At 43.4% G+C, this 8,278-nt stretch overlaps 1 protein-coding gene across 2 annotated transcripts in view; it reads left to right on the top strand.

Moving 5' to 3' along the window:
• Positions 1–4,231: 4,231 nt before the first annotated feature.
• trmt9b (tRNA methyltransferase 9B) overlaps positions 4,232–8,278 on the top strand; it is a 44,223-nt gene continuing 40,176 nt past the window's right edge. Inside the window, exon 1 of one of the 2 annotated variants that reach the window (XM_078222855.1) lies at positions 4,232–4,330. The gene's annotated coding sequence lies outside the window, so the exon portion shown is untranslated. The remainder of the gene's footprint in view (positions 4,331–8,278) is intronic. The other variant, XM_078222856.1, reaches the window with a different exon arrangement.

Here is an 8,278-nt window from a genome sequence, read left to right as displayed (position 1 = left end):
GCAGATCTAACATTTCTGACAGGAAATAATAAAGGCAAATATTTAATGATTTCAGATGACATTTCTCAGTGCATTATTTCTATGTGTATATATATATATGTCAATTTAAAATGAATGGTTCAATACTCAAAAAAATACTCTTTTGGTTACTTTAGCTAAATAGAGTATCCTCTACAGACCGCTCCCGGTCTGTCAGGACTTTAAGTTCCTGACCTCCCACTCTCCGACAAGGTATGACTTTCAGAAGACCTGGCAAAGACTTCTGGATTCCTTTAATGATCGGTGCCAGTCTTTTCTCATACTCTCTATTTGCTGCTCGTTTCTTTTTTTCACTTCCTCCTTAGACTTTTTATAATCAGCCTGTGTCCTCATTTATCATTAACGATCGCTGATCTGCATACACTCCCTTTTTCTGCTTCATTTACTTTTTATCTCTTTTGTCATCTGGGAGCTCCAGCTTGGTTTGTCTTACCTTTCCTTCTCATGCGAACATCGTTCGCCATCTCCTCTTTAAAGGCAGCCCGTTTTTCCATTACAGTTTTAACAGCCAATCTTTGAATCCAGTTTTACCTGAATCCAGATCAGTTTTCACCCCAGTGTATTTGACCCTATCCTAAATAATTATTTTTGTTCTGGATTGCTCTTTGGCCCTTTCCATAGCTAACCTAAATCTTGTGACACTATGATCATTCACCCTAAACATTTCCCTACTAACTTTGTTCCACCTCATTCCCTGGAGCTAGATCCAGCAATGTCTCCTTCCTGGACTGACAACCTATTTGTACAGTAAGAAGTCTCACAACACCAGGTTAAAGTCCAACAGGTTTATTTGGAATCACAAGCTTTTGGAGCACTGCTCCTTCATCAGGTGACTCACCTGATAAAGAAGCAGTGCTCTGAAAGCTCGTTATTCCAAATAAGCCTGTTGGACTTTAACCTGGTGTTGTGAGACTTCTTACTGTGCCCAACCCAGTCCAATGCCAGCATCTCCACACCAAACCTATTTGTAGACCAGGTAGTCACGTGGATGCTGGGCTTACATGAGTACAAGAGGGATCATGTGTCTAAAGCACGGGAGTTCTGCCCTGGGTGTGGGCAGACACATAGAATATTGACAAAGCAGCAAGAAACTGTACCTTGTGATGCCCTCTCCAGAACCTTCCTACCCACCATTGACCAAGTAGATTGTGAGGAGGACATTGACTATAGGGCCAAGCAGGTACTTTCATCTTATTGAATTGAGGAGTTTAAGGATATCGTACAGACGGAATTCGCATGCAGATGTCATGATGAATGATGGGCCTGAGTCCTCAAAGAGATTCCCCATGAGCTCTGCACAGTCTTCTCTCAGAGAGACAGATTAATATTGCATGGTCAGCGATACATCACCACTGCCTCTCTGCGGAGGTACGATATCCAGCAACTTCACCAAGGGCACCCAGGGCTGGAAGCAATCAGATACAGTGCAAAGGAAACACTATACTGGTCCCCAATGTATACGGACATGGAAAGGGAAGTATCCAGGCGTGCACCATGCAACGTACGTGCTCAAGCCACATCAAGCCAAAGAGCCACTGCATTTCCATGAGGTCCTGGACCTCTCATGGTCTCTCACGGTGGTTAATATCTTCAAATGGAATGGTAAACTGCATTTGGTCTGAGTCAACTTGTAATCTAATTGGTTTGAAATCGACCACCTGCCAGACATAAAGAAAAATGACATGGGCGGCACGTTGTCACGGTGGCACACTGCTGCCTCACGCACCATGGACCCGGGTTTGATTCCCAGCTTGGGTCACTGTCTGTGTGGAGTCTGCTTGTTCTCCACATGTCTGCGTGGGTTTCCTTCGGTTGCTCCGGTTTCCTCCCACAGTCCGGAAGACGTGTTGGTTAGGTGCATTGGCTATGCTAAAAATTCTCCCTCAGTGTACCCGAACAGGCGCCGGAGTGTGGCGGAGATTTTCCCAGTAACTTCATTGTAATGTTAATGTAAGCCTACTTGTGACACTAATAAATAAAAAAAACATGGCCAGATACAAGCTCAAGAGACATTTCATCATACGTGCCATCCCTCAGAGGATCATGATGGACAACATTCGCCAGTTCATCCCCAGGGAGTTCAGGGACTTTGAGCACATTATGAGTAGTCAGTTCCCTGTACTCACTATCTAACAGCCGAGCAGAACGGGCGGTATGCTCAGCCAAGCAGCTACTTGAGAAATGTGCCCGAGGCCACACACATTTCTCTGCTGCATTCCTCAGCCTGTGGACTGTGCTGAGACAGTGTCTGCCCTCGTCAGCACAGCGAATGTTCTCCGCTGCTCCAGGACCACGATCTTCTTTGCCAAGGCCCTCTTGTAACTGAAAGTGGAAGCCAATGTGAGGCACCTTAATGAAGCGGTGATGAAGGGGAAAGACGTACTACAATTGAAATGCTTGCAGACTCTGCCCTTTATATCCAAATGGTCAGGATCCAGAACACATGTGGCCATGACAAACTGGCAGTGATACACTGCTTTGCCCCGCAGCCAAACAGCTGTGTGGCTGCCTTGGATGGTGCTCATTACATACGAGACCGGTCTCAGCTACTGCAGGTATGTGAACCAGCACCACCAACCACCACACTACCCCATGCATCCGGCCTGCAATTCAGGCCTCTGCACCAATGGAAATTAAAGCTCCTCCAGAAGCCGACACAGCAAGTCCTGCAGCCACTGGGTACACTGCAAGGACACCTGATACCATCCACACTGAGGACACCGAATGCATGTCAAGCACAGCTGACTGGCACAATCACATGTTCAGGGCACATGAATACAAAACAAGGTTCAAGAACTATGTGATGAACTAGTCTACAGATAGACTGCTTTTTTTTTTAAATTGGGGGGAAAGGAGACACGGTGGGCTATGCATATGCTGCAATAGGCCATTCAGTGTTTTGCACAATGTAAATAGTTATGTGTTGTAAGCCCTGTTCAACTTTTTATGTTGTGAATAGTTTACATCCTGTGACTGTTGACTTATACTGCTATACCTCAGTACTACCAGTTGTCCCAACTTAAACGGGGGAGATGTAGACCAGGTGCTTACGTGACCCCGAGATGATGCGGGTACAAAAGGGGCCATGTGTCAGGAGCACAGGAATTCTTTCCTGGTCACAGGCAGACATGCAGCATGGAATAGCTGCTTGGTATTATCAATAAACCTACAGTGGTTAGCACTGCTGCCTCACAGCGTCAGGGACCTGGGTTCAATTCCCGGCTTGGGTTACAGGTTGTGCGGAGTCTGCACGCTCTCCCCATATCTGCGTGGGTTTCCTCCAGTTGCCTCCGACAGTCTGAAAGACGTGCTGGTTAGGTGCATTGGCCATGCTAAATTCTCCCTCAGTGTATCCGAACAGGCGCTGGCAGGCACTGGAGTGTGGTGACTAGGAGATTTTCACAGTGACTTCATTGTATGTTCATGTAAGCTGACTTGTGACAATAATAAATAAATTTATAAAACTTATTGTTGTTCATCCCCGTTTGCCAGTTATTGCAACCCAATACTTTTGCAATATTGATGCAAAATATTCTCCTGCCCTTTTATTACTGTAAGTGCTGTTGCTGCAAACAAGGTGACTTTTTATTCTGCTTACAATTACTTAACTATAAAAAGAAAACTTGCATTTTTAAAGAAAATTAGTGAGATTAAATTTCTCCCTATATTTGCGAATTGAACTAAACCCAACATGTGGCTTTAAAGATCAAAAAAGTACATATTATAAAGTCAACAAAACAAGTCTTCAGAAAGTATGAACTAGAAATGCAATAACTTCCATTTAAACAATTGACATCGTGCCCAGACACGTATTATACACCCATACATCTCTCTTGGGTGAATGGATAGCCCTACGTGTTCCTGTCCGCCTGCCGCTCTCACTTGAAGCTTGTTACTTCCTCCTTTTCGCGGAAAAAAGAAATACTCTCAAAGCTGTTTAAGTTAACAGAGTAAGAAGTTTAACAACACCACATCATAAGTTAACAGTCCCATAACCTGCCAAGATACAACACAGCGGATAATTGTTTGTTGAAACTTTGTACCCGCTCTCAGCCACCTCCACTTGTTGAATGATGATGGGGAAGGTTGCAACTTGGGGTGGTTGCTGAGCAGCTGCTGGAATCAGGTGACAGTACAGTCCAATGAGGGCTGGCCCTGGGTTGTTTGTCGATTTCTATGTGACAGTTTCGCGGTGGTCGCTAAGTTACAGAAACCGATCGCGTTCTAATTCCGGTCAGCGTTCCACACAGCCTCCAACACCAGCCTCCAGCACTCACCGTATCCCGGCAAGGTACGTGGACTTTTGTGGTTTTAATACGCCGTTTTGTTACATGAAGTCCACATTCTCGAGTAAGCCCTCGGGAAAATCAGGCATTTAAACTCGGATAGGGAAAGCAAGCTGGAAATACACTTCCACCGTGGAACAATGAAATGGACTTGTTGCTAAACAGAGCCAGCCAGAGCTTATGTCTGAAACTCACAATAAGCTAATTCTGAGTTCTAAAACTTGGCAAAGGCTGATATTAAAAAAAATAATAGCCTGTGGGACTCTATTCTGTCGTGACTTTTATCTTACCGATGAAAATTTAAAACCTGTTGAACGTTCTGTTGCTTTATTGAAGATTTTTTTTACTGTGATCATTGACGTGCTGTTGTATTTGGGGCCCAGAGCTTTGAATTACAGACTGGTTAGCCTAATATCAGTCGTAGGGAAAATGCTAGGATGTGACAACAGGACACTTAGAAAATATCAGCAGAATTAGACAAAGTCAACTGGATTAATGAAAGGGAAATAATGTTTGACAAACCTTTTTAAAGAAGGAACTCGAAGCATAGATAAGGGTGCACCGGTGGATGTGGTTATTTGGATTGTCAGAGTTTTTGGTAAAGTCCCACATAAAATGTTGGTGTGTAAAATTAAAGCACATGGGATTGGGGTAATATAATTGCATGGATTGAGAATTGGCGAGCAGACAGGAAATAGAGTAGGAATAAATGGATCCTTTTCAAAATGGCAGGCAGTGACTAGTGGGGCCCTGCAGGATCACAATATACATCAATGATTTGGATGAGGGAACCAAAAGTAATATTTTCCAAGTTTGCTGATGACATGAAACTTGGTGGGAGTCTGAACGGTGAGGAGGATGTTAAGATGCGTCAAGGTGATTTGGATAAGTTGAATAAATGGGCAAATCCATGGCAGATGTTGAATAATGTGGATAAATGTGAAGTTATCCACTTCTGACAGAGAAACTGAATGGCAGAATATTATTTAAATAGTGATAGATTGGGAAGTGTTGACATACAAAGGGACCTGGGTGTCCAAGTACACTGAAGCAAGCATGCAGGTAAAGCAAGCAGTTAGGAAGGCAAATGGTATGTTGGCCTTCATTGCAAGAGAACTTGAAAACAGGAGGAAGGAAGTCTTACTACAGTTGTACAGGGCCTTGGTGAGACCACACCTGGACTATCGTGTGCAGTTTTGGTCTCCTTATCTAAGAAAGGATGTACATGTCATAGAGGGAGTGCACTGAAGGTTCACCAGACTGATTCCTGGTGTAGCAACATTGTCATATGAGCAGAGATTGAGTCGACTAGGCCTATATTCACTGAAATTTAGAAGAATGTGAGGGGATCTAACTGAAATGTACGAAATACTGACAGGGCTGGACGGACTGAATGCAGAGATATTGCTTCCTCTGGCTGGGGTGTCTAGAACAAAGGGTCACAGTCACTGGAAATGAGGTAGGCCATTTAGGATTGAGATGAGGAGAAATGCCTTCACTCAGAGGGTGGTGAACCTGTGGAATTCTCTCCCACTGAAGCCAGTCGAGGCCACATCACTAAATGTAATTAAGAAGGAAATAGGTTTCTAGATCAATTTCTGGACTCTAAAGTTGTCAAGGGGTATGGGAGGAGCACTGGAGTATGGTGTTGAGATAGAAGATCAGCCATGATCATGTTGAATGGCAGAGCAGACTCGAAGGGCCAAAAAAATCTACTACTTTTTTCTATGTATCTTAGTTCCCATTTTTCCACTGAATGATATCCTAATCACCCTGCATTCATGTAAAACTGGCAGTAGTCAATATAATTAAAGCATCAGAATCAAGTAGTCTGCATTCAATGGCAATTTTGACATTTGTCACATGCTTCTGTCTCAACCATATTTGTTTAAGTCATAGTGCTTAGCTCTCAGTCGTCGAATAACTGCTATAGGTAGCGAATCCATGCACAATCATGGTGGAGCAAATTTTCCCGTTCCGCCCGCCATAGGAAACATAGCGGGCAAGGGGCAGACCATGGAAAGATCTCTTGACCTCGGGTGGGATTTTCCGGCTTTGGGGCAGGTGTGGCTGGAAAATCCCACCCAGTATCTGTCTAGCTAATAATAATGTCTTATTCTTTGTTAATGCAGAACGCATTTTAATATTCATGAACAGCCTTGTAATGCTTCACTGGCCTGTTACCAATGTTACTGTTTACAAAGCTGTTTACAAAGTTGGCGGCACGGTAGCGCAGTGGTTAGCACTGCTGCTTCACAGCTCCAGGGTCCCGAGTTCGATTCCTGGCTTGGGTCACTGTCTGTGTGGAGTTTGCACATTCTCCTCGTGTTTGCGTGGGTTTCCTCCGGGTGCTCCGGTTTCCTCCCACAGTCCAAAGATGTGCGGGTTAGGTTGATTGGCCAGGTTAAAATTGCCCCTGAGATGCGTAGGTTAGAGGGATTAGCGGGTAAATATGTGGGGGTAGGACCTGGGTGGGATTGTGGTCGGTGCAGACTCGATGGGCCGAATGGCCTCCTTCTGCACTGTAGGGTTTCTATGATTTCTATGATATTCATACATTTTATAATATTGTCTCATCATTCTATTTAAATGATTAAACAATTACAGTAACATCTGGATTTCTTGCACTTTTGGGACCCTTCTCCATCTACTACCTCAGCAACTGGTCATCAACTTATTTCTTTCGATACAGTCTTGGTTTGATAGGCTGCTTAGCATTGGTTCCTGGAAAGCTACATTTTAAGTCGTATAAACCTATCATCATGTAATGCTATGAAGTGTGGTTAATTGCTACTCGAGTACTGAGATCTTCTGTATTAGAAGCTTAATTGTTAACACATTGCATAAAATGGTCTACCTCTCCATCCCACAATATCCAACTTCGAAAAGTAGATAGCATTAACAGAAACTCCCACTGGCACTGAATCCTTGCAAGAATGAAACTCGATTCACTCACTCCAGGCAAGCACGAATTACAGAAAAAATAAACTCCTTTTCACCTGCACCAGAACTCCGTCTGAGGCTAAACTCCACACTCTTCTGACTCTTCGAATACATAATGACTACTTTTCCAATTTGAGATTGATCATTTAGTCTTTCTCCTTCAGGTACCATGCCCTAGGAGGACATTGGTGACCATAGTCTTCCATTGGATTGGTCTATGATATGCTTGGCAAAAGACTGCAGTGACTTGTCATTGCCTTCTGCAGTGTGGCTGACTAGGGAACTCTCTCGCTCTTACTGCCTGCCGTCAGGCTAATTGAAAGGATTTACAGGCTAATAATCAATTTGTTTGGCCATGTTATGAACACACCTTCCATAGCCATCAAGTACTGGAGTAAGACTTCAACCCATACCTTCTGGCCCAGAGGTAGGGATGCTACCCACTGCGCCATAAGACCTCCACTAGATCATTTTCAATTGCAATTTATATTTAGACAATAGCCCAACAAGAAAGCAGCCAGCCAGCCACTTACAACATCAACTAATTAACTTACTACCAACTCATGTTATGGAAGTTAGGTTACAACAATTGTGAAAATTAAAGTTCCATAATTGCCAAAAGAAAACCCTGTCAAGTAATGGAAAATGCTTATCAGCATATGAGGCTTTCAGTGAAGTCAGTGCTTGTGTATTCAGGATAAATGGCTAATCTTCACCTTGTGTAAGTTCCGTAAACATTCCATTCCCAGGTTTCACCAGAGGGTGGAAAATAAGACAATTCCATAACAAAATACTAAAGAGCAGGATAAGGGGATGTATTATGCTAATGAAGGATTAGCAGGAGACAGTTTTCTGTTGGATAAGAAAGGGCAAAATGTTAAAACAGTTCTACAATTGAGTAGCTAAAATAAATTAAATTGAACTAAAAATAAGCGATATTTAATATTTCAATACTAATGTCCCAGTCTCCCATTGAGGCTGTTTTGATTCACACTCCTGTAAGTCTTTCA

The sequence above is a fragment of the Mustelus asterias genome, chromosome 10 (genome assembly GCF_964213995.1).
Source record: "Mustelus asterias chromosome 10, sMusAst1.hap1.1, whole genome shotgun sequence".
NCBI classification, from domain to species: Eukaryota; Metazoa; Chordata; class Chondrichthyes; order Carcharhiniformes; family Triakidae; genus Mustelus; species Mustelus asterias.
The sequence above is the reverse complement of the archived record's forward strand: the minus strand, read 5'-3'. Positions and strand labels throughout refer to the sequence as shown.